Genomic DNA, 26,270 nt, shown 5'->3' with positions numbered 1-26,270 from the left:
GAAAGATATAAGGTCTCTTGAGGCCACAGATGAGAACTGGTACATGTCTCAATATGCCCTCCTTTTATTGGCCAAAGCATATCACAGGACCACCTTCAAGACCAGAGATAAGCAAGTATATCCCCTGTTCACAGCAGGAGAGCATTGTAAAGATTCATAGCAACGAATGTGAATTCAGCAAAGGGTGAAAGATTGGAGGCAATAACACAATCTACACAATGTGCCAGGCACTCATCTAAGAACTCCAAAACTCTTAGATGCTTAATCATGGGGAGGCATTATTGCCCTGATTCCAGAAATAGCTCAAAATGCTTACATCTGTCACTAAGGATGACACAACCACTAAGTGGCAAATCATGAATTTCAACCTATACCTTTCTAGTTTAAAGTCTGAAATCTTCACCATGAGATAAGAATTCACCAAACTATCTTGCATTCCAGTTAATTTTTACACAAAATATACATGCAGCCATGAAATGGAAAGACGCGTACTCCTTGGAAGGAAAGTTATGACCAACCTAGATAGCATATTCAAAAGCTATTACTTTGCCAACAAAGGTCCGTCTAGTCAAGGCTATGGTTTTTCCTGTGGTCATGTATGGATGTGAGAGCTGGACTGTGAAGAAAGCTGAGTGCCAAAGAATTGATGCTTTTGAACTGTGGTGTTGGAGAAGACTCTTGAAAGTCCCTTGGACTGCAAGTAGATCCAACCAGTCCAACCTAAAGGAGACCAGTCCTGGGTGCTCATTGGAAGGATTGATGCTGAGGCTGAAACTCCAATACTTTGGCCACCTCATGTGAAGAGTTGACTCATTGGAAAAGAAAGACCCTTATGCTAGGAAGGATTCGGGGCAGGAGGAGAAGGGGACAACAGAGGATGAGATGGCTGGATGGCATCACTGACTCGATGGACATGAGTCTGAGTGAACTCCAGGAGCTGGTGATGGACAGGGAGGCCTGGCATGCTGTGATTCATGGGGTCGCAAAGAGTTGGACACAACTGAGCAACTGAACTGAACTGAACTGAACTGATATATATACAAACATATATGTTACATTTGAAACTTTAACAATTCAATAAATAAGGTTGAAATTAAAGTGAAAATTAAAACAAGCTCAATTTCATTGTATGTTCTTCCTATTTGCTAGGAATCCCCATGGATCTGTTCAATATTTTCTGTAATTTATTCTTTGCTCTTAGAATATTCTAGAAAGTTAATAAGAACTTTCCTGATGATAATTTTGATTGTCATTTATATATACACATATAGAGTTGATATTCAATATGTTTTAACATGGAACTCATTAGGAAGGCAATTCTTTCACAGCATGAAAAACATTCCATTACTTAAAAGAAAAATTTCCCACACCTTAGCATTAAGTAAAGCAATTAGCTATCAAGATGTCCCTTTAAAATACTTTCAGAGCGTTCATATAAAGTCTTCCTGCCATAGCCAAGCCTGTGAAATCTGTAACAACTAGAGTGGATTTACAGAATGATGGCCCGAATCATCATGCTCAAAAGGATTATTCCTTTAGACAAATGAGTTTTCTCTATGTCAAGTCAAACAAACAATGGAGCCTCTCAATTACTTCTCAGACATCTTCTGAGAAATAACAAGATGATGGATCTCAACAGTCACTAACTGACCAAGCCAAGAAATGACAAAGAATCTCTGCTGACTAAGCTCCTGGTCATCTGTGAATTCTTACCAGAGTAGAACTTGGTATCATCCATCAGTTATAGCAAGCCTCATTTCTATTCTCTACTAACCCTGTGTTAGAGCCTGAGACCAAGACAAATCCATTTTCACATATGAACTTGGCGAAATTATTGAAAAAATGACAGTCTATGGGGTGACTTGTGCAAAAGACAATTCAGAGTATAAGATGGTGAACTGAGCTAAGCGTCAAGAAACCTGAGTTCTGGTTTAACTATTAAATAGCAGTGAAACCTGAAGTATATCACTTCCCTTTAATTATATGTCAGACCCTGAGGCTCAAATGATAAAGAATCCACCTACAATGCATATGACCTGGGTTTGATCCCTGGGTTGGGAAGATCCCTTGGAGAAGGGCATGGCAACCCATTCCAGTATTCTTGCCTGGAGAATCTCCATGGACAGAGGAGGGCTACAGTCCATGAGGTTGCAAAGAGTCGAACATGACTGAACAACTATAAACAACAGAGAATAAAAAGCTAACACCTTAGCACTGAATAGTCCTGAGTTCCAGTTCCACTTCAACACAAAGAGCTGGGAGTTCTTGGGCTATTACTTAATCTCCTTGACCCTCTGCTTACTCATTTATTTAACAGATAAAATACCCACTTTTCCTTTCCCAGAGGGCTGAGAAGAAGAGTTGGTATTCAATAACTGTTAGTTTGCTCCTTCACTCTGATTATTCTATAATGGTGGACATGTGTGTGCTCAGTCACTTAGTCTATAACAATAGTGTTCTGTAATTCTAAAAACTAGACTATTGGGTGGTTTGAATTATTCTCTTAATCTATAAAGCATTTCCTTCCAACAAGTCACTAGCAATAATACTTCATAGTACATCTCTTTTTAAGACCTTTTCCTATTGGATTCTGCTCTATCTATTTGCTAAAAGACATTCTTGTTGTAAACTTTCTCATAGAAATAATCTCAATCAGTGGGAAGACAATCTGGGAATTTGTCCATCCTTTGATCCATCTACAGTTTCTCCATATGCTTACATCTCACAAAATTGTACAAGATCACAGTAGGTTTCACTCAGTAGTAAAACTAAGAGCCACACTGACCAACAATGCTTTGGTCAGTCTTATCTGAAAAATATGCAGGAAAACTCACATTTGGAAAAGAAAGTCTAACATTTATCTTTCTCTTAATTATTACATCCCTTAAAAGTTTTAGGGGAAAGGATTATCCTTTGTTAGTTTTGAAAAATAACCAATGTTATTTGGTTAACATAACAAAAAAAACTAACCAATGTCAGTTTTGAAAAATAAAATACATTTGGATTTAGAAGAGTTTTGGTTTGCACCTGACTTGTCACCTCTGCTGGTCTGGATCCCAGGGATTTGGGGAGGTACTGCAGAAAGGCACAAAAGACACAGAAAGTACATCTGTCTGATTGGCAGGTGCAGTAAGCACTTACTTTCAACATTATGCAGCTTCCTTTGGGTTAACTATCCGAAGAAAAATATTTATTAGTGTCTGCGATACATGGTGAACTATAGATACGATTTACATGGAAATTTTACATATGTTGTCTCATTTGACTCTCACATTTATAGAGAAGTGATGGTGAGTGAGGAAATGAACATGTAATTGATCATTATAACTTAATAATCTGTCATGTATTAATACTGCTAATAATTAACACTGATAATATTAACATTAAGACCTTTATTGCCTGCCAGGTACTAATGCTAAGATCTTTACTTCTAGGGTCACACTTAGTTCTCCCATGATGCTTTCAATCCTATTTAGAAAGGAAGACTCTCCAAAGTCACTCAGCTAGTAAATTTGTAAAACCAGTGCTGTCTAACACCAAATACAGAGAATTTATTAAGGAAAACACTGGGGATTGCAGAACTCCTAATTTTATACAGAGAGTAAATACTGAAGGTAAAAATTGTGCCTTTCATGTCAACACCATTGTTCATTTCAGTACACCAAACCCTGGCTTACTTTACCCTGGCATAGAACATAGAAATCCTTTTACTGGGAAAATAAGCAATTAAAGTGGGAAGTAAATATGTGGGCAGGTATCATTTAGTAAAAAATGCTCAGGTCAACTTTTCAGGGTGATCTCATGCTTTCAACTTAGGAATATATTAATATATACCATAATTTCTCCCACTATTGAAAAGAGATCTTTAAGTCACATATAAAAACAGGCATACGTAAGGTAAGGTTGAATCATATGGAACTGCCAATTTCCAACCTTTTTCAACCTATAAAAATGGCAGATTTACAATGTTCAAATTGAAAACAACATATTCCTGAATGTGTACAGTAATTCACCTTGATCTTAAAATCCACTAAAGCAAAACAAGTAGATTGCTCTAAAATACGTAAACCTGAGAAGAAGGGAAAATAGGAGAAGCAACAATAATTCAAAAGTTTGAAGGTGGAAAAGCAAGCAGATGAGTGAGAACGCATCTAGCACCTGTGATAAAACTGTAATATGAAGTAAGGAAATCTGACAACTAACCAAAGGTGTACTGTAGAATCTTTAAAAGGCTCAGAAACTACTAACACTAGGACTTCTGGAACTAGGAGTGAAGAGAGGTCGAAAGGTAAAATCAAATGACTGTCAAAAGCAGTTTTTGTTAAGGAGTTCCCTTCCCTATTCCACATTCCTGGGTGACAAGTCCTTCCCCATTTCATGAAATGTTTGAAGGTTTACTCTCTGGAAAAGATTTTTTAAAAGGTCTGCAAACATGGCGTAGACAAGCATAGTGGGTGGTGTTGAGTGGTTAATCACATACCCATTGCCAAGAACTTTCAACACTGTGGTTCAATTTAGAATGCTGGTGGCCAGGTTTTGCCCTCCAGGCAGGGTATTGGAACAGTATTCCCTGGAGTATGTGACCAGCCCAAGGGAAAACAGAAAAATAATCATATCAGAGGTTCTCCTAAAGAGCTCATCCACAAAATGCTACCACGGATCTCACATTTAATCAACTACCTTATTTCCCATAATTGCAAAAAAATAAGATAGTGAGGACAGCCTATAACATGTGAGACACATAATAACATGTGAGGACAGCCTCTAACACAGAAGACGGAGGCCAAAGCAAACAAACAGAACAATGCAAATCAGAAGAGGTAGATTATACAGGGAGAAGAGAACAACAAACATATCATCAGTCATCATCATTCACTGGCAGAAATCAGAAAAGATAGTACATCCACAAAACTAGAACAAAATGCTGTGTAAAAGGAGCAGTTAGAACACCTCCCCCCCACACACACATACAACACACATGAAAATCAAAAATATAATATCAGAAATGAAAAAAATCTTAATAAAGGCAAATTTTGAAAAGATTTTTAAAATTAGAGAGTCAACTTGTTTCAACATGCAAAAAACAGTTGGTCTATACAGAAGAGAATAATTTAGGAAAGGAAATAATAATACCATTAGAATATTTCTTATAATTGAAGGACAAGAATCTCCAAATTAAAAGGATCCTTGGAGTACGCAGTGTGAGAAACTGGATTCTCACCAATGGATACTGTTGTGACATTTTAGGGTGTTTGGCTCCAAGAAAAGTTCCTCCAAGCTGATGGTAACAATAAACAAATACCCAAAAAGAAGAATCAGAATAACTTTAGATTTCTAACCAGGATCATGAAAAACTCAAAGGCAGGAAATCCAACTCTAGAGAAAAACCAAAACAAATTTCTAGTATGGCACTGTTCCATTTGTCTGGACAGCACTTAGCTGCAATAGGAGGAGGATAAACATATTCTAGATGGATATACCCAAGCAAAAAAATAAAAATATTTAAATTTCTTGATGTGGTTGACTGTGTAGAAGGTTGTATTGAGAAACTTTGAGAGAATGTGGGGAAAATTAGCAATTGATGCAAAGATGACTAGTAATATGAAAGTACACACACTTACATTCACACACACTCACACTCACACACACTCACACATACACATCAATCCACTTCAGAAAAGACAAAGGGCAAGGAAGACAGCAAGTACAGGGTAGTATTCTACAATATGGAGCTTCCCAAGTGGTACTAGTGGTAAAGACACAGGCTCAGTCCCTGGGTCGGGAAGATCCCCTGGAGAGGGCAAGGCAACCTACTCCAGTGTTTTTGCCTAGAGAATCCCACAGACAGAGGAGCCTGACAGGCTGCAGTCCATAGGGTCGCACAGAGTTGGACCTGACTGAAGCGACTTAGCATGTATGCATTCTACAATACAAAGCCAGAAACATGAGCACAGGAATATTGAATTCTGATTTAGCCAAATGCAATGGGGAAGGAAAAGCAGAAAAGAACTTTAGTTCTCATCTATAATAGAAAGATAGAAAATAATACTTAAAATTCATTAATCCAAAGAGAGTAATATGTGCATATTATTTAGAAATGTGTAGGCTTAAATACCAAAAGATAACCCCCCCAAATCAAAATAGTTGCCTCTAAACAAGGAGACCAGAAAAATTGTGGAGTGGTGGGGCAAAGAATTACTTAGAAATTGTTATAAGCCTTTTAGAACTATTTGACTTTCAATCTATGTGCATTTATTACTTTGATAAAATAAATATTAATTTTTAAAAAATCCAAGTTCAGTGAGCATGCTGATACAACCTCTTTGAAAACATTTTTCCTCTACTTTTGACACAGGCCTTTTTATCATTATCAACACTTAGAAAATGCGCAAAATTTGCAGAGTAATGTGTTAAGCACTGTTCCTGAATTGCAAGAATGCATCATCTTAAATAAATTCACCTTATGAAGTTCAAAGTTTGACCTCAAAAGATATGTAGAAAAAGAAGGGTCAACATTTCACTGTGTATTAACCAGAGCAGTAAAGGCAGAAGAGCTTAGGCTGGAGAACATCACACATGAGACAGCAAAGTTTGATAAAATTAATATTAATTACTAGGAGATATCTTTAAGAAAAAAAAAAATGTTATGCCCTGTTGAGCTTCAAATCTTCACTGCTTCCTAAAGTGATCCTTGTGTCTGTGGAACTTTATTGACAAATCATTTCACATCCTGTGGGTGGGTCTTGGAACATCCTCTCTGTGCTTACAAGAACAATAATTTTGGCAAGAAGTTGTTTGTGTACAAACTTTATTTCTCTTCACTTTGGGTGGATGTCCCTCCAAGGGCCTTTGCTCTGGGCTAAATGTGGATGGGTGAAGTCTGACATAATTCTTATTTTTGCATATCATCACTTAGGAGAGTCTTCGTCCTTCAGTTTCAATTCTGACTGGTCATTTTCTGATGGTATATCTTTAAGGACTGCTGTTGAGAAACACTTTCCTCACATAAAAACCATTCATTTTGTGTGAACTCACCCTCTACCCTTCTGTTTTACATTCTTCACAACTGACCCTGTTTGGCTTGGTTTTCTTTTGTCCATTGGCTGTAAGTCCATATTCTTTTGCCCAGGTCTCTTGTTCTCTTGCATTTTTACAAATGTTTGTACATTTTGTGGGATTTGGATCAGGTATGCAAAGGCTTCTGTAGTTAATTCTCGACCCTGATGAAAGGGTCATGGATGTCTTAGGTTCTATTATCATTTTACAAGTTTAGCGCTGTCTTTTGCTATTCCTGCAAGCTCACTTATTATTTTTCCTATTATCTGTCAAAGGAGTACTATCAGATGATTTTGCTGCCTTTAGGACAATTCCATTGGAGAAGGCAATGGCAATCCACTCCAGTACTCTTGCCTGGAGAATCCCAGGGACAGAGGAGCCTAGTGGGCTGCCGTCTATGGGGTCGCACAGAGTTGGACACGACTGAAGAGACTTAGCAGCAGCAGCAGCAGCAGCAGCAGGGCAATCCCATTACTGGTGTCTTCTCTGTGTTCTTGTTGGCTTTCTATCCCTTTGAGTGAGTATAATGAGCCTGTTTCATTAGAGCTTTTCTCAGATTGACATATTGGTTTTGAGGCTTACATCCTGAGTCCTCACTGATGTATTCCTTCATTTCTGATGTCTGCATTTGGGTTGTTTGTGGTAGATCTACTCTCTCTCTGCTCAAGTCTATAATCAGGAACAGAGACCTGGTGATACTGAAGCTTTAAACTCAACGGGTACTGAGGGATGGGGAAAATAATCACAGACCTGGCAAGCCAATGGGGCCACAGGAAAGCTTGGAGAGTTGGGGGAGCCTGGAAATCCTGAGGGCTTCCAACCCAGTCCTAGGCTTCCAGTGGATGTAGTGAGAGGGTTCATCTCCACCTTTTTCCCTAGCAAAAGTCGCCAAATCGGTTTGATGAAGAAACTTCCTTTATTGGAAATCTTTGCTTAGAACAACTGAAACAAATGAGAACATTTGATTCTCAGAAGTTCTGGTTTCAACCAGTGTGACTAGATTACATGCATTTAATAAATTAAAGATAGGTCTCTTCTGCTTAAATGGTTTATATATTCAAAAAAAGATTTACATATGTTGCTGGTAACATTTATTCATGTATTCATTAACTATTTATTAAGTACTTACTGAGATCCAGGTACTATATAATGGCCTATCCCTTAAGTCAGCAGCACATATGTAGAATCATTACTATTTTCACATATTTAGTACCAGTAATCTGACTCTTGTAAATTTGTCCTAAGGTAATAATTTACATGAAAAAAGTGATATGTTAAACATATTTATAACAGCATTATTTCTAGTGATTAAAACAACCCTAAATGCCCAATGATAAGGAGTTAAGATAACTGCAGCATATTCATTTCAAGAAACATTAGGTATACTGAAAATTATGAAGACAAAGTATAGGAAATGGGAAAGCATATATCAACTGTTAGGACAAAACAGACAAAAACTGTGTACAAAGTATGATTGCAACTGTATAAACACATATACACATGTATAAAAAGTTACAGACACCAATGAAAATATAAGCAGTTAAAGTAATTGAATGGTCATATTATATCTTTATTTTCCTCATGACATATTACAAAGTTATCTTAGTGGTAAGTGAACATAATTAATAACATAGATTGAAAAAACATTATTAAAAATCTACTTTTGCAATGCATGGTGCTGTGTCCTGAATGTGGAACTCTTAGGGTCCCTAGTTAATAGTTTGCTTACACATATAAACAGTTTGAACTAAGACGTCTGGGAAAAGTTATTCTCAGCTCAGTAGTGATAACTAATATCATGCAATACTCAGGGAATTTACCTCTGCACAATGAGCTAACTTCTTTCCCAGCCCAAATTTGACTGGTTTCTTTGATTTTTCACTACCTTGAGGAGCTTTCCTCCACCTTTGCTTCTTTCAGAAGCTTGAATTCCTTGGTGATCACTTGGGGTAATGCAGAATTCAGACCAAACTGAGTTAAAGTTTATTTTATGACTGAGTTTCTTTGGGATGATGAATGAATCACCTACCAAGTCTCAGTTTCTACACGTGTAGAAGGGGGATGATAATAGCCCCTCTCTCTTAGGGCTGCAATGATAAGGTATGTGAAGCTTCCAGCATACGTGCTCCTTTATAGGGGGGACTCAATAAGTGCAGTACAAATTTCCTGTCCGAAGGCTGAAAAGACAAGTGGCGTTACAGGAGCCATGAACTGTGTGGGGACTGGTATGAAATTTCATAAGTAGCTCCATCTCCCTTGGCTGGCACCAAGCCCTGCCCATTATAAGGTGTAACCCCAAACTGTAGAGTGGTCATGCCCGGATAGCATGTTTATGACATGACTATCATTGTTGTTGTCATTCAGTAATTAGCTGTTGTTCAGTTCAAACTCTTGGTGACCCACAGACTGCAGCAGGCCAGGCTTCTCTGTCCTTCACTCCCTCCCGGAGTTTGCTCAGATTCATGTCCACTGAGTTGGTGATGCTATCTTGCTCACCCTGCTGTCCCCTTCTCCTCCTGCCCTCAATCTTTCCCAGAATGAGGGTCTTTTCCAAAGAGTTGACTCCTCGCCAAAGTATTGGAACTTCAGCATCAGTCCTTTCAATGAATATTCAGGGTTGATTCCCTTTAGGATTAACTGGTTTGATCTCTCTGTACTGTTTAATTTATCACTATAAAGGCAAAGTGTGCTTACTAAATAAAAGTTAAGAGTAAAAAATGGAGAATAACCACTTAAAGTCACCCTCCTTTAAGAAGATAATTGTCAACTTTTTGGTTTATTTCCCTCCAGGTTTTCCTGTGCATAGATTTTGGCTGCATTTTAAACACAATTGTAATCATGCCACACATATGATTTTGCCTCCTGAATTTTTCATTTCAATGTAGCAGATAAGCTCTTTTCATGCCATTTCATAGTTTCCAGGGCCATCATTTCTAATGGCTATATAACATTCTAGTTTGAAAAGCTTACAAGCAATATACATGCTTTCCTGTCCTGTGCCAGAAAACTTCTAGTACAATCTTTTCATTTCCAGAGAGACTTCTCTGTTACCAGGTGGCCCCAGATCACATAGCCAAAAGCACTTAGGAGCAAAAAAATCTAGCTGGAAAAGGTAGAGGGAGCAGAAGTGGAAATAGGAATGAACAGTGAGAGAGAAAGCTAGAAAGAGGAGGGAGAGAGACAAAGGGAAAGAGAGAAAAAATAAGAGGAAAAAGGAGAAAGAATACAACATACCAAAATGTAAAGGAGAAGGAAAGAAGAAGAGAAGAAATGAAAAGGAGAAAAGGAACAGAAAGAGGAGGAAGGAAGAGAAGGAGAATGAGAAGAGGAAGAGGCAAGTAACTGGCATTTTCGTATTTAATGTAGTCTACTCACATGATAGATGTTTTCTAAGGGAGATAAAACTTTCCTTGGGTTCTCATCCCATTGGCAGCTTCCAACACATTGCCAGCCTCTGACATTGTTGTTCTCAATCATTCACAGCTAATGCTATAGCCACTGGACTTTTTGGCACAAGTTAATTCTTTATTCTGAGCCACAAACACATTTACCTGACATCCTTCTTTCTAAAGACTCATCATTACTCTACTAAGTGGATGAAGGTCTTCAGTGATTGATTCCCTGAGTTTCAAAGGGCTGAGTTCTGTATGAGGCACCCCTTGAATTCTTCCTCAAGGGTTTCATTTGGCTCTCCTTTGAGTCTGTATCTTTTGCTGGGATCAGATTTCTCTTCCCATGTTCATGCACCATATTTGAATTTCAAGATGTGTGGTCCATTTACCATGTGCTAGCATTTTTACAGTCCCTGGAGGGGACTGGGGTCCATCTCCTGTTTTGAGAAAAATATGGTACAAGGGAGACTCAGAAAGCCCCTCGTGCTACCAACTGATCAATGCAGGTGAAATGAGGGCACTGAACCTGGTTCCCACAGCCTGTCCTGGGAACCATCTGCATATTGTGAGCCTGGGAACTGCTGTCACCCACTGAAGGGTTGTGAACATCACAGGGATTGTGGTAAAGACTGGAGCTGGGCGTGAAGAGCTTGCCAGCATATTCCATCATTCCAAGAAGTCAAATGCTGCCCTGTGGTGCCTTGGCAGGAAAACTCTCCCACTTACTGGATTTCTAAGGTCTTCTGTCATCACAGCAGTCCAGGCCCAACAAGCAGGCAGGACCCCCTCATCCTTCACAATGGGATGGAATGGGGACCTGGGTGCTTCTCTGCTAGGGAGGAGGTATGCTCACAGAACCAGGGGTTGAAACCTGACTTTCCCACTTGGGGGCTCTATGGTTTGCACCAAGGTGATGCCTTTTTTGGACTCAGTGTCCTCATCTGTAAAATGGGGATAAAAATCCCTGTCCTGCTTACTTCACAGTGTTGTTGTCAGAATCATGAAGGAGATAACAGGACCCGATAAGTAAAATGTCCTTCTTCAGTAAAGGGAGAGGGAGGGAGAGTACTGGAGTGGTGGACAAAACACTGCTTTGGAATCAGGAGCCCAGAGTTCAAAGAATTCCCTACTAGTCAGATACCACTTGCCTTCATCAAGTTCCCTCATTCTATAAACAAACTGATAATGCCTGTTCTTCCTTCCTCACAGACTTTTCATGATGATTAGATGAGACAACAGAAGTGAAACTGGAACATGCTCTAAGACATTATTAATATTATTAATATCCCTCTTGTTATTTTGGGCATTGATGTCAAAAGCAATGCTCACCCTTGGTGTTATGGACTGAATGAGTTCCTCCAAAATTTACATGTTGAAGGCCTCACCCTCAATGGGATGGTATTTGGAGGTGAGGCCTTTGGAACATAACTGGGGTTAGATGAGCTCTAACGGATCCAACGGCTCTTGGGTGGCTGATTAGCTCCACAGTGGACAGTGACCCATGGGCAGCAGATCAGCTCCAGGAAAGCCAACTGCAGCTGTGAAGTCAAGGCGACCTCTGCTCATGGTCTTCATCCAACACTGACTCGAGCCTTCCCCGGATTCCCTTCCCAGACATTCCAGCAGGGCCTTTGCCTCAACCTGTGGCTGCATGTTGACTGACACCCGACAGCCAGTGAAGATTTAAATGCTCAATAAGGACCAGCAGTGGGACAGCCAGGGCACCAGGAATGTCATCCAGCTACATTGACTGGCTGAATGGCATGTCCCTGCTAGTTAGGGCCTGAAAAAATGTGGTCCACTGGAGAACCACTTCTATATTCTTGCCTTGAGAACCCCAGGAACAGTATTAAAAGGCAAAAAGATATGACACTGAAAGATGAATCCCCCAGGTCAGTAGGTGCCCAATATTAAGAATGAAGAAATAGCTACAGAAAGAATGAAGAGATTGAGCCAAAGCAGAAATGATGCCCAGTTGTGGTTGTATCTGGTGGTGAAAGTAAAGTCTGATGCTGTAAAAAACACTATTGCATATGAACCTGGAATGTTAATTCCATAAATCAAGGTAAATTTGAAGTGGTCAAACAGGAGATGACAAGAGTGAGTATTGACATTTTCAGAATCAGTGAACTAAAATGGAATGAAATGGGGGAATTTAATTCAGATGACCATTGTATCTACTACTGTGGGCAAAAATCCCTTAGAAGAAATGGAGTAGCCCTTATAATCAACAAAAGAGACCAAAATGCAGTACTTGGGTGCAATTTCAAAAATGACAAAATGATCTTGGTTTGTTTCCAAGGCAAACCATTCAACATCACAGTAATCCAAGTCTAGATCCAACCTCTAATGCTGAAGAAGCTGAAGTTGAACAAGCCTACAAAATCTCCCAGAACTAACACCAAAAAAAGATGTTCTTTTCATCTTAGGGGACTGGAATGCAAAAGTAGGAAGTCAAGTACCTGGAGTGACAGGCAGGTACCCCGAGTAACAGGCAAGTTTGGCCTTGGAGTACAAAATAAAGGCTAGTGCAAAGGCTAGTGCAAAGGCTAACAAAATTTTGCCAAGAGAATGCACAGGTCATAGCAAACACTCTCTCCCAACAACACCAAATTCAATTCTAGGCATGGACATCACCAGATGGTACCAAAATCAGATTGATTATATTCTTTGCAGTCAAAATGGAGAAGCTCTATACAGACAGCAAAAACAAGACCTGGAGCTGACTGTGGTTTAGATCATCAGCTCCTTATTGAAAAATTCAGGCTCAAATTTAAGAAAGTAGGAAAAACCACTAGGGCATTCAAATATGATCTAAATCAAATTCCTTATGATTATACAGTGGAGGTGATGAATAGATTCAAGGGACCAGATCTGCTAGACATGGTGCCTGAAGAACTATGGACGGAGGTTCATAACATTGTACAGGAGGTGGTGACCAAAACCACCCCCAAGAGAAAGAAATGCAAGAAGACAAAGTGGTTGTCTGAAGAGGCCTTAAAAATCACTGAGAAAAGAAGAGAAGCAAAAGGCAAAGGAGAAAGGGAAAGATACACCCAAATGAATGCAGAGTTCCAAAGAACAGCAAGGCAAGATTAAAGAAAAAAAAAAAAAAAAGCCTTCTTAAGTGACCAACACAAAGAAACAGAGGAAAACAATAGAATGGGAAAAAACTAGAGATCTCTTTAAGAAAATTGGAGATACCAAGGAAATATTTCTGGAGAAGGCAGTGGGACCCCACTCCAGTACTCTTGCCTGGAAAATCCCATGGACGGAGGAGCCTGGTAGGCTGCAGTCCATGGGGTCACTACGAGTCAGACATGACTGAGCGACTTCACTTTCACTTTTCACTTTCATGGATTGGAGAAGGAAATGGCAACCCACTGCAGTGTTCTTGCCTGGAGAATCCCAGGGATGGGGGAGCCTGGTGGGCTGCCGTCTATGGGGTCGCACAGAGTCTGACACGACTGAAGCGACTTAGCAGCAGCAAGGGAATATTTCACACAAAGATAGGCACAATAAAGGACAAAACAGCAAGGACTTAACAGAAGCAGAAGAGATTAAGAAAAGGTGGTAAGAGTACACAGAAGAACTGTACAAAAAAGCTCTTAGTGACCCAGTTAACCATGATGATGTGGTCACTCACCTAGAGCCAGACATCCTGGAGAGTGAAGTCAAGTGGGCATTAGGAAGCATTACTATCAACAACGGTAGTGGAGGTGATAGAATTGTAGCTGAGCTATTTCAGGTCTTAAAAGTTGACACTGTTAGAGTGCTACCCTCATTATTCCACCAAATTTGGAAAACTCAGCAGTGGCCACAGGCCTGGAAAAGGTCAGTTTTCATTCCAATCCCAAAGAAAGGCAATGCCAAAGAAGTTCAAGTTATTATACAATTGCACTCATTTCACACGCCAGCAAGATTATGTTCAAAATCTTTCAGGCCAGGCTTCAGCAGTACATGAACTAAGAACTTCCAGATGTACAAGTTAGATTGAGAAAAGGCAGAGGAACCAGAGATCAAATTGGCAACATATGTTGGATCATTGAAAAAGCAAGGGAATTAAAAAAAAAAAAATCTACTTCCGCTTCATTGACTAGGCTAAAGCCTTTGACTGTGTGGATCACTACAAACTGGAATATTCTTAATGAGATGCAAATACCAGACCACCTTATCTGCCTCCTGAGAAATGTGTATGCAGGACAAGAAGCACCAGTTAGAACTGGACATAGAACAATGGAGTGGTTCAAAATTAGAAAAGGAGTATGTCAAGCCTATATATTGTCACCCTACTTATTTAACTTCTATGCAGAGTACATTATGTAAAATGCCAGGTTGGATGAGTCACAAGCTGGAATCAAGATTGCCAGGAGAAATATCAACAACCTCAGGTATACAGATGATATAACTTTAATGGCAGAAATTGAAGAGGAACTAAAAAGCCTCTAGATGAAGGTGAAAGAGGAGAGTGAAAAAGCTGGCTTAAAACTCAACATTCAAAAAACTGGCATTAACACCATGTGTCTTACTCTACTGTTTCACCAGATCGAGGCATCCGGTACTATCACTTCATGGCAAATAGATGGGGAAACAGTGGTAACAGTGTCAGATTTCATTTTCTTGGGCTCCGGAATCAATGTGGACAGTGACTACAGCCACAAAATTAAAAGACACTTGCTTCTTTGAAGAATAGCTATGACAAACCTAGACAGTGTATTAAAAAGCAGAGACATCACCTTGCTGACAAAGGTCCATATAGTCAAAGCTATAGTTTTTCCAGTAGTCATGTATGGATGTGAGAGTTGGACCATGAAGAAGGCTGAGCGCCAAAGAATTGATGCTTTTGAACCGTGGTGTTGGAGAATAGTTTGATCTCCTTGCAGTCCAAGGCACTCTCAAGAGTCTTCTCCAATACCACAGTTCAAAAGCATCAATTTTTGGTGCTCCAAAATCACTGTAGATGGTGATTGCAGCCATGAAATTAAAAGACGCTTACTCCTTGGAAGGAAAGTTATGACCAACCTAGATAGCATATTCAAAAGCAGAGACATTACTTTGCCAACAAAGGTCCGTCTAGTCAAGGCTATGGTTTTTCCAGTGGTCATGTATGGATGTGAGACTTGGACTGTGAAGAAAGCTGAGTACTGAAGAATTGATGCTTTGAACTGTGGTGTTGGAGAAGACTCTTGAGAGTCCCTTGGACTGCAAGGAGATCCAACCAGTCCATCCTAAAGGAAATCAGTCCTGAATATTCATTGCAAGGACTGACGCTGAAGCTGAAGCTTCAATGTTTTGGCCACCTGATTCAAACAGCTGATTCATTAGAAAAGACCCTGATGCTGGGAAAAATTGAGGGCAAGAGGAGAAGAGGGCAACAGAGGATGAGATGATTGGATGGCATCACTGACTCAATGGACTTGAGTTTGAGCAAACTCAAGGAGATATTGATGGACAGAAAAGTCTGGTGTACTGCACTTCCTGGGTTTGCAAAGAATCAGACACAATTTAGTGACTAAACAACAACAAGATGAAGTCATGAGGGTAGCACCTACAGATGGGATTAGTAATAAGATACTAATTCTTAAGAGAAGAAGAAACGCTGGAACCTCCCCAATGGCTCAGCGGTAAAGAATCTACCTTCCAAGGCAGCAGATGCAGGAGATGAGTATTCAATCCCTGGTTGAGAAGTTCCCCTAGGGGAGGCAATAGTTACCCATTCTAGTATTCTTGCATGCACAAGAAGATACATCAGAGTGCTTTCTCCCTCTCTCTACACTATGAGGGACATAGGGAGAAGGTGATTGTCTGCAAGCCAGGAAGAGGGTACTCTCCAAGAATTTGACCATGCCAGTACCCAGATCTCAGACTTCTAGCCTCCAGAATTTCAGGACATAAATTTTCATTGCTTAAGCCCCCGTGTCTGTGGTAATATGTTCTGGCAGCTCCAGTAGAGTGAGACACTTGGTGTTAGGCCAGGAAGATCCTTTCTCATTTTCATTTTCACATACACCCGCCCTCCAACCCCATGGCTGACAATCACCCACGGTCAGTACTAGGGGAAGGGGAGTGAGGTACTCACCTCAGGGCAAAACTTAAGGTGATGGCAAAAACTCCAACATCAAGATAAATATTTTCATTTATTATTTTAAAAATTAAACTTAATGTAAAAAAAAATGCCAGGATGAACAAAATATTAAACTTTTCAGTCAAGACAAAATCAGTAGCAGTGTTCTACTGAGCCACACTATAGCCCAAGGCAAAAAGAAAAATTAGTGATACTGATCCTATTTTTATTGAACAATTTTGATTTTTTGCTTATTGTGGATTTTTTTTACATAAATTTTGATTTTTGAAATATGATATCTCTTGATCACTGAGATTTTTGAGCCTGCTGAAATTCTGTGCCCAAGGCAAGTGCCTCCCTCACCTCCCCAGCCTGGGTCCTGCCTGCCTCCACATTACATCATTCATGGGGTGTACTGGCCCCTGACCCTGTCTCTGCTTCCTCCTTGACAAGCCCAATTTACAGTCTACTGCCTCGTTTTTCTAAGCCCTGTTCAGTTAATCCGTACTGAATGTTAATTGCTGACAAAGGGTTTATTCTCCTATTAGAAATCAAAGATTGAACAAAAGTATCCTAAAAATGAAATATCTACAGCCAAAAGGAAGAGCCTCTCAGGGTGGATTCTTAATCTTTTACTTGAGAAATACTTATTAAATATCCAATGGCTGCATGTCTTGAGCTGGCACTGAGAATATATAGATGAAGAGATGCCGCCCCCACTCTGAAGAGCTCACAGCCTTGTGAGGAAGCCAGATAATTATCGGCGGACACGGAAGGAGCTCTTAGGTGTTGCCTTTGGAAATCAGGAAAGTCTTCACAGATGAAGAGTGCTTGAACTCTCAAAAAAATGTTAACTGTGCTGTTCTGATTCTGAGTCACACATGCTCATTGCAGAAAAATAAGAAAAGAGGAAAAAGTATCAAAAAATTAAAACATTTGTTCTCACATCCCAGGAATGACTATTGTTAACATTTAGGTTGACTTATTTCCAGTTTATATCTACATATATAGTTCTATTTATATCTGCAATGGGTCAGATTATTTTGAACACAAATAAGATGTGTTCATGGCACCCCACTCCAGTACTCTTGCCTGGAAAATCCCATGGATAGAGGAGACTGGTGGGCTGCAGTCCATGGGGTTGCGAAGAGTTGGACACGACTGAACAATTTCGCTTTCACTTTTCACTTCCATGCATTGGAGAAGGAAATGGCAACCCACTCCAGTGTTCTTACCTGGAGAATCCCAGGGACGGGGAGCCTGGTGGGCCACCGTCTATGGGGTCACACAGAGTCGGACATGACTGAAGCGACTTAGCAGCAGCAGCAGCAAGATGTGTTCAAAACACAGAACTTTTAAAAACTTACTATAATTGTCTTCCTCTTGCTCTGGAGTCCCATTCCAAGTGATGGAGTTCAAAAGAAAAAAAAGCATTTCCACTTAAGTGGCTAAAACTTACAATAGTTTCTCTTTTCTAAATGTTCAGTCCATTCAAAGTTTAAACTTCCCATCTGTACTTTTCTCAAATTGCAAGCATACTCCTCCACCTCCTCCTTCCATGGTACCAGGGCATAGGAGGCAGAGTGCCTGTCTTCTGGGTCTGCCCTGGCCTCCTGGGAATGGACACGTGTCCTTCTTGATGATTGGGAATCCTGCTCTGGGGTCCAATGAGTCTTTCCAGTCAGGTGTTCTGATGGTACTACTACTGGGAGTCAAGAATCTGATTGTTGCTCAGGTATTCATGTCCCCACCCCTCATCCTGACCTCAAGCTTCTTCTGGCTCACTGGGTCCTGTCAGCACTCCTGCATCCCCAGACCTGGGTATGAAGCAACTTCTCTGATACCACCTAATTTTATGGTGAGAGATGAGTCTGGGGATGTGGACATAGGCCAGATCACACCAGGTCTTCCACGGAAGGGAAGGAATTTGGATTTTACCTGAAATGCAACAGGGAGTCAGTAGAAGGTTTAAGCAGATGACTGAGGTTCTACAGTTCTCGTTATTCACAGATCATGTTTATTGCTCTGTATGAATGGATTGGAAGGGGCAGAAGTGGAGGCAGGGTAACAGTAATCAAGGCCAGACATGACAGGCTAAACTTAGAGCTAAAGATTAGAGTCTGAACACCCACAAGCTAATGGGTTGGATATGGGAGGAAAGAAAGGTGGTATTTAGGAGAATAAAGGACAGGGTATATGGTTGTATTACTGAGATGGAAGAACCTGGGCTGGGGGCCTATTGGGATCGAAAGTTCTGTTTTGGATATAAGTTCCAGACATTCTTGAGATCTCTAAGGGGAGATGCTAAGTGGGTAGTTGGACATATGGGTTCAGAAGAGGTGTTCAGTGTATTAGCACACAGTGGGCATTTAAACCCTTGGGAGTGAATTCAATCACACGGTGACAAACTTTAGGGAAAGAAGAAGTTGCATTTAGCAGAGGCCCTGAGTAGGCTTAACATTTAGAGCTGCATCAGGAGAGGAAGAGATGGCAAAGGAGACTGCTGAGGAAGGAGCAGAAGGAAGGAGCAAAGTGGGCAGGTGCTGCTGCTGCTAAGTCACTTCGGTCGTGTCCGACTCTGTGCGACCCCATAGACAACAGCCCACCAGGCTCCCCCGTCCCTGGGATTCTCCAGGCAAGAAACACTGGAGTGGGTTGCAATTTCCTTCTCCAGTGCATGAAAGTGAAAAGTGAAAGTGAAGTCGCTCAGTCGTGTCGGACTTCTAGAGACCCCATGAACTGCAGCCTACCAGGCTCCTCTGTCCATGGGATTTTCCAGGCAAGAGTACTGGAGTGGGGTGCCATCGCCTTCTCCGAAAGTGGGCAGCAGTGGTCCCAAAATGAAGCAGGGAGGTTCCAAGAAGGATGAAGCAGTGGATGGTGGGATACTACTGGGAGAGTGATGAAGGTAAGGTCCTTCTGGAAAGCATTACCAACTTCCCCTGGCAGAGTCAGGGCTCATCTCTACACCACCCCAATCTTGATTGTCTTTATACACTCATATTCAATTACTGTCTTTGTTCACGTGCCTGCCATCCTCTCTAGTCTAAGAGTGATCCTAGTTCATTTCCTCCAGAGACAGCCTAGGGTTTGGCCTTGTGTAAGTTCCCAGGAAATGTTAAGAGAATTAAGAAGATTGATCACCAGTAGAAGTCAGGAAACCATGTTTGAAGAGATACTCATGAAGATTATGATGGGCCATGACTCGTTTTGGCAAGAAACGAGCAGGCAGATATCTTTATAATAGACACAGGGATGCTGCTGGCAAACACAGCCCTAGGACTGGCTGCTTGGGGCTCCACTGGTGAAGCTCTTCCGTACAGCTGAGAAAAAGGATGGAGATGATGGGGGCAAAAGATGACAAAGCAGCATCCATAGGAAGCCACCCTTTCCTCCTGAACATTGGAAAAGGCCATCGTTCACCTGTGATTTTGGCTTCACAATGCACATCAATTATAACTTTGTTTTTAAACTAAGATGACTTCCTTGTGGACTTTCTTAAACACAAGGTTAAAACGTCTCTCAATTGTTGTTTGATATTGTCCCAAATGTTCTTCCCACAGTCAATAGCCAGAAACTTAAAACCAAACTTCACTCTTGTTTAGTCACTCAGTTGTAGCCAACTCTTTTGTGACCCCATGGACTATACCCCGCCAGGCTCCTCCATCCGTGGGATTTTCCTGGCAAGAATATTGGAGTGGGTTGCCACTTCCTTTTCCAGGGGATCTTCCTGACCCAGGGATGGAACCCATGTCTCCTGCAGTGGCAAGTGAATTCTTTACCACTGAGCCACCAAGAAAGCCCTTCACTCTCCCACTGAATATTCCGCCCTCCCTGAGGCACTTAGTAGAAGGAAGAGGAAGAGACTGAAATTCACTAAGAGTTCAAAGAAGTAGGGGTAGATTCCTCCACTACCATATCTCTTTTTGTATTTACCACCACCATCAGGGTTGGATTTTCATATCCATCTTAAAGAAGAGGAAATGGAGGCTCAGAGAATTACATATGTGGCCCAGCATCACACACTGGTGAGGGGTGGAGCTGGGAGTCAGTTATAGCTGTGACCGTCTATCCAGGGCTCTTGGTGACCCTGCAGTGGTCCTCAGCTTCAGGGACAACCACCTAATTGAGGAAACAGGAGGTGGCTCCCTTGGTGGGTCAGTTCTGCAGTGATCTGGGAGTCATCAGGAGCACAGTCAGCCTAGAGCCCACTTTTCCAGCCCTCCCCATGATCTGGTAAGTCCTTCTATATTAAATGTCATTCTGTCTGAAATACACAGGGGATTTCAGTTTGCTGAACCAACAGCACAGTTTCCTATCCAGCCTCCTAACCTACCTCCAGCAAGGAGAAAAGAAACAAGCACTTCATACTGAAACAATTCCCCTTTCATGTATCTGCTCACCTAACTTTTTTGGGCTCATGACCCAGGAACTGCTTCATTCGGAGTCATTCCCCTCAAAAAAACCATGAAGGGTATGGGGCTGGGTAATATATGCTGATGTAAGGGTCAAACAGGAACTTGGAGATGAAGGTGAATAAGACAGCAAGCAATTCTGAGTGGGACATTCTGTACAGGCCTCCAAATTAAATGGAAACCGTGGGGATTAATGGAAGGTTCAGAGCAGGAATTGTGAAATGGCTTCTGGCAGCAGCCTCAGTGTGCTCTGCTCTGTCACGATGCCATAGTGTCCGGGATTTATGAATTTTTCTTGTACTGGGTTTATTTATTTTTTAAGCTATAGAATTCCAAAAGGCAAGACAAAGCAGAGTTCAAGGTTCTTTGAAAAAGTAGTAGGAGCGAGAAAGGGAAGGGCTCATGATGAATGGCACCTTGTAGGTGCTACGACTACAAAAGATGGGTTAATAAAGAACTTCCCATCATCTGGCTACAAGCTTCCCTCCCCATATTGTCTTCCATTATTGTCCTTTGTATATTTCCCCTGCCAGTGACACCATCTCCTTGCTGTCTGACTCCTAATGTGAACCTGCCCCCCATCCCTGTCCTCTCCCACCTGGAATGGCTCCCTCCCTGCTTGCTCCCTATCTGCATGGTTCATATCTGGCAAAGCTTGGGTCAAATCCTACAATCTTTATTAAGTCACTGATTTTTTTGGGCTTCCCCCTAACAAGGGTCTCACCTTCTCTGAGTTGTCCAACCTCAGCATGGACATCCTTTAGATAGTTTCATGCTGCTGAGTCATGAATCTAGGCTGAGTGATGCTTATCTTGCTGCTAAGATACCTGAGAGGGAAATAGCTCACGTGGAGCACTTTTTTTACCTGCTCAGAGCTTTACAGGGCTTAACCCCTTTAATCACCCTATCAACTCTCTGAAGGACACAAGAGTACTTGGAGCTTAAGCAACTTTTCCAAGAGCACCTGGCCGAGCTGGGAATCAGATTGTGTTTTTACCTACGTCTGTCTGACTCAGATCTTGGGATGCCCACTATTCCATACAGCCTCTATTGACGTTAAGATGCTTTTCACAACTAGACAGGAAACCCTTGTGGCCAGGAATCAAGCCCTTTCATACTGGTGTCCTACCTCTGCTTGGAAGCATCCTGCACAATAGTTGCTCAATAAATCTCATTTGGCTGATTCAATTGCCTTATAGGTACACAGTATTTTAATCTTTTTAAAGTATGTTTACATTTGGTAATGTCTTCCCCGTGATAGGGATGCTGATTAAAAACTCATTAAACATTAAAATACAAACCCAGAAACAAAAACTAAAGGTAAATGATTTGCCCAAAGCCACATAATAACAAATCCTGGCCTCTGATACCTAAATCAGTTCTTCTGTTGAAGTACCACACAAATAATGTAATGAAATATTTCCGAGACAATTGGGAAATTTAACTATTGATTGTCTGTTTGATGATATTAAGGAATTGCATTTGTTTCCTCTTTCTGCTGCAGAAAATTTTCACAAACTTAGTGGCTTACCACAAACTTATGATCTTACATGTCTTGTAAATCAGAAATCTGAAGTGGCTTTCCTTGGACAAAATCAAGGGGTCAGTGGGGCTGTGTTCCTTTTGGAGATTCTAGGAAAGAATCTCTTCCTTGATTTCTGTAGCTTCAAGAGGCCACCTGGATGCCTTGGCTCATGTCCCCTTCCTCCACCTCCAAGCCAGCAGTGTAGCATCTTCAAAGCTCACTCTGCTTTCCACTCCTATCACCTACTCAGACACTTCTGCCTCCCTCTTATATTTATCCCGTTGACTCCACTCAACTAACCTGGATAATTAAGGACACTCTCCCCGTTGCTAGAGCATTAACTTCATCACACCTGCAAAGTTCCTTTCACCATGCAAGGTAACATAGTCACAGATTCTGCAAATTAAGCCATGGATATCTTTAGCGGAAGCATTATTCATCTCACTACAGAAATTACTGATAATTTTGAGAAATATAATAGTGATATAGTAATTATGCTTTTTATATGTTCTCATTTGTTACAGGTGCTTACTAAAATATTAATGGGCAAAACAGCATGGTGTCTGATATATATACTTTTTAATTCAAGAAAAATAAGTGGATGCATATGGAGGGAAAATGAATAAGATTGGCCAAGTGTTTGATGATTATTTGATAATCATTGAAGCTGGGTGTTAGGTACATGGGGGTATGTTTTACTATTTTTTTCTACTTTTGTGTATGTTTGAAATTTTCCACAATATCCTTTTAAACTATAGATATTGAAGTGTTCTGTGTAACATTCTCTAACACCATTCTCCTCCCTTCCTCTCCAGAGGTGAGCCATTGTGAATTCGGTGTTTTCATTATCTTTCATAGTTTTACTACATATACATGTCTTAAACAATATATAGAACTGGTTTGCACATTTTTCCCCAAATTTGTGTATTGCACATTTCAACAGAGTTTTTTGAGATTTATTCGTGTTGATACATGGATAATTCATTCTTTTTCAGTATTTTAAAGCATTCAACAGTATGGCTATGTCTAAATTTATCTCTTATGTTGATGTGTATTAAAGTTGTTTTCAATTTTTAGCCACAAACAATGCTGCAATAGGCCTTCTTATGAATATCTCCCTGTGCACACGTGTGAAATTCCCTCCAGGATGCTAAGTAGTGAAATTGCCAGTTTTCTGGGTCTATGCATCTTTATCTTCACTTGATCTTGCTAAATATTTAATCATGGGGTGGTGCCAATTTGCACTCTTCAGCAATAGATGAGATTCCCCATTTCTATTCGTATCTTTACCCACACTTAGCATTTTAAGATTTTGAAAACTTTGCCAACCAAAGAGATGTGAAATAGAATCCACTGTTTCAGTCTGCAAGCCCCTGATGACTAGTGAAGCCGAGCATCTTTTTCACCTGTTTAGTACTTGTCATTTTGCTCTTTCGTTAGTTTTTCCTTAAACTGTGTCCAGTTTAAAGTTTATCTCATCTATTGAGTTTTTAGTTTTAATATTATTTTTATTTCCAAGAATACCTTTTCTCTTTATTTCTGCTTTCTCTTTGGGCATCCAAAACATTCTTTCTTTGGATGGATGTTTAGCCCTTCTTGGTTGATTTTCTACATCTCATATTTTTCCCCTTCTCTTTTTCTACATTTTGTATTTCTTGCTCCATGTTTAGAAAAACTCCTCCATGTTTTTTCAGTCAGTTCAGTTCAGTCTCTCAGTCATGTCCAGCTCTTTGCAACCCCATGGACTGCAGTATATCAGGCTTTTCTGTCCAACTCCTGGAGTTTACTCAAACTCATGTCCATTGAGTCAGTGATGCCATCTAATCATCTTGTCCTCTGTGGTCCCCTTCTCCTCCCGCCTTCAATCATTCCCAGAACCAGGATCTTTTCTAATGAGTCAGTTCTTCACATCAGGTGGCCAAAGTATTGGAGTTTCAGCTTCAGCATCAGTCCTTCCAGTGAATATTTGGGACTGATTGCCTTTAGGATGGACTGGTGGGATCTCCTTGCAGCCCAAGGGACTCTCAAGAGTCTACTCCAACACCACAGTTCAAAAGCATCAATTCTTCGGTGCTCAGCTTTCTTTATATTCCAACTCTCACATCCATACATGACTACTGGAAAAACCAAAGCTTTGACTAGATGGGTTCATGTTTTTTAGTCACTTTTAAATGAATTTACTGGCAAGCAAATACATATTTTTTTCCTTTCCATGAATTCTTTCTTGTTCTTTGACTGTTTCTTTTCATAGTGGCCTATTATTGCTTTATAGGGAAAATATATTCTTAAATCTCTCCAAGGACACTAGTAAGAATTTTTTAAAAGCTTGCTTCACTTCCTGAATTCTTTTACCCCCTAGGTGATTGGATGTGTATGTCCATCTTCTTGCTATTGGGCTGCCTCAGCTGTCTGGCAGTCCTTGGTCATCCTACCATATTTATGAATGAAAAACCGTGTTCAGCATTAGACCCAAGGGAGCATTCAACACAGACTTGTTGGGACTGCCTTCCTCTCTAGGTCTCTACTCAGAGGGAATTCTGCCTCCTGTCTCAGAGCCACTCTGGAGCTCTGCACAAAGACAGCCCCCCCCCCCCCCCTTTATTACATCCTTTCTGACTTGAGTCTCCCTTCTCCCTGGTTTATCAGTTAACATGATTCCACCTCCATTACTGTCCTCTAGAAAATCATCAAAATCTCTGCTATGGATAAATCAACCCTCTTCCCATTCATGACACTTGAAAAGTGTGCTGTATTCTATGATTTCTAAGCATGATGGGATTTAGGAAGAGAAGTGGGTGAGGGGCTGCACTCGGTCCATCATCTTGAAGCAGATGAGAAAAATCAATCTGAGAAAATCACTTGGCTACTGTGTGGAAAGTGCTTGGATGAGGGCAGAAAGAAGCTGGAACTAAGAGTTCAGTTAGGTCTACTTGTTTTAAGAGCAAGACAAGGGGACCAGGTCAGAACTGAGTGAGAGGGAAAAAGAAAGGAAGAAGTAGAAAGATGAGGATGTATTTTGAAGATAGGGCTGACTGAAGTCTTTTTTCCCTTCTTATGAACATTTCTGGACTTGTGTGAGATCTTGGGCTAAGGGGGTCTCTGATGATGAATCTGGGGAAGCAGCATGGGAATAGAGCACTGGGCTGGGACAAAGATAGGCCTGAATTTGAATTATATGAGTGATGTTTATAGCTTCGGAGAAGGCAATGGCACCCCACTCCAGTACTCTCGCCTGGAAAATCCCATGGACTGAGGAGCCTGGTAGGCTTCAGTCCATGGGGTTGCTAGGAGTTGGACACGACTGAGCGACTTCACTTTCACTTTTCACTTTCATGCACTGGAGAAGGAAATGGCACCCCACTCCAGTGTTCTTGCCTGGAGAATCCCAGGGACGGGGGAGCCTGGTAGGCTGCTGTCTATGGGGTCACACAGAGTCGGACACGACTGAAGTGACTTAGCTTAGCTTAGCTTAGCTTATAGCTTACCTCACAGCCTCAGTGTTCTCATCTATGCAGTGGGCCTTCTAATACCTACTTCTGTTAGTGAGGCAACAGAATTCCCTTGGACCACTCTGGAAAATACAAGCAAATTAGCCTAGAAGTAGAAAATCTATCAGAATCAGGTCTGTGAATCTCTCCACTCCTTTCTAATGGCCCAAATGACTTCTCTTGCAAAGCATTTCCACTGCTGTGTGTCTCTTGCAGCTCTGTTTTATGAATGCCAATTTGAGGAAGGAGACAGTCTGACTGAATTAGCTCATGATCATCAACCCAGTTGGAGAAAGTCCTTCACAGCAAGGTCACTGGGTGGTGACCCTG

Source organism: Bos indicus x Bos taurus, chromosome 10, assembly GCF_003369695.1.
Source record: "Bos indicus x Bos taurus breed Angus x Brahman F1 hybrid chromosome 10, Bos_hybrid_MaternalHap_v2.0, whole genome shotgun sequence".
Lineage (NCBI taxonomy): Eukaryota > Metazoa > Chordata > Mammalia > Artiodactyla > Bovidae > Bos > Bos indicus x Bos taurus.
This window is presented reverse-complemented; position numbering follows the sequence as displayed.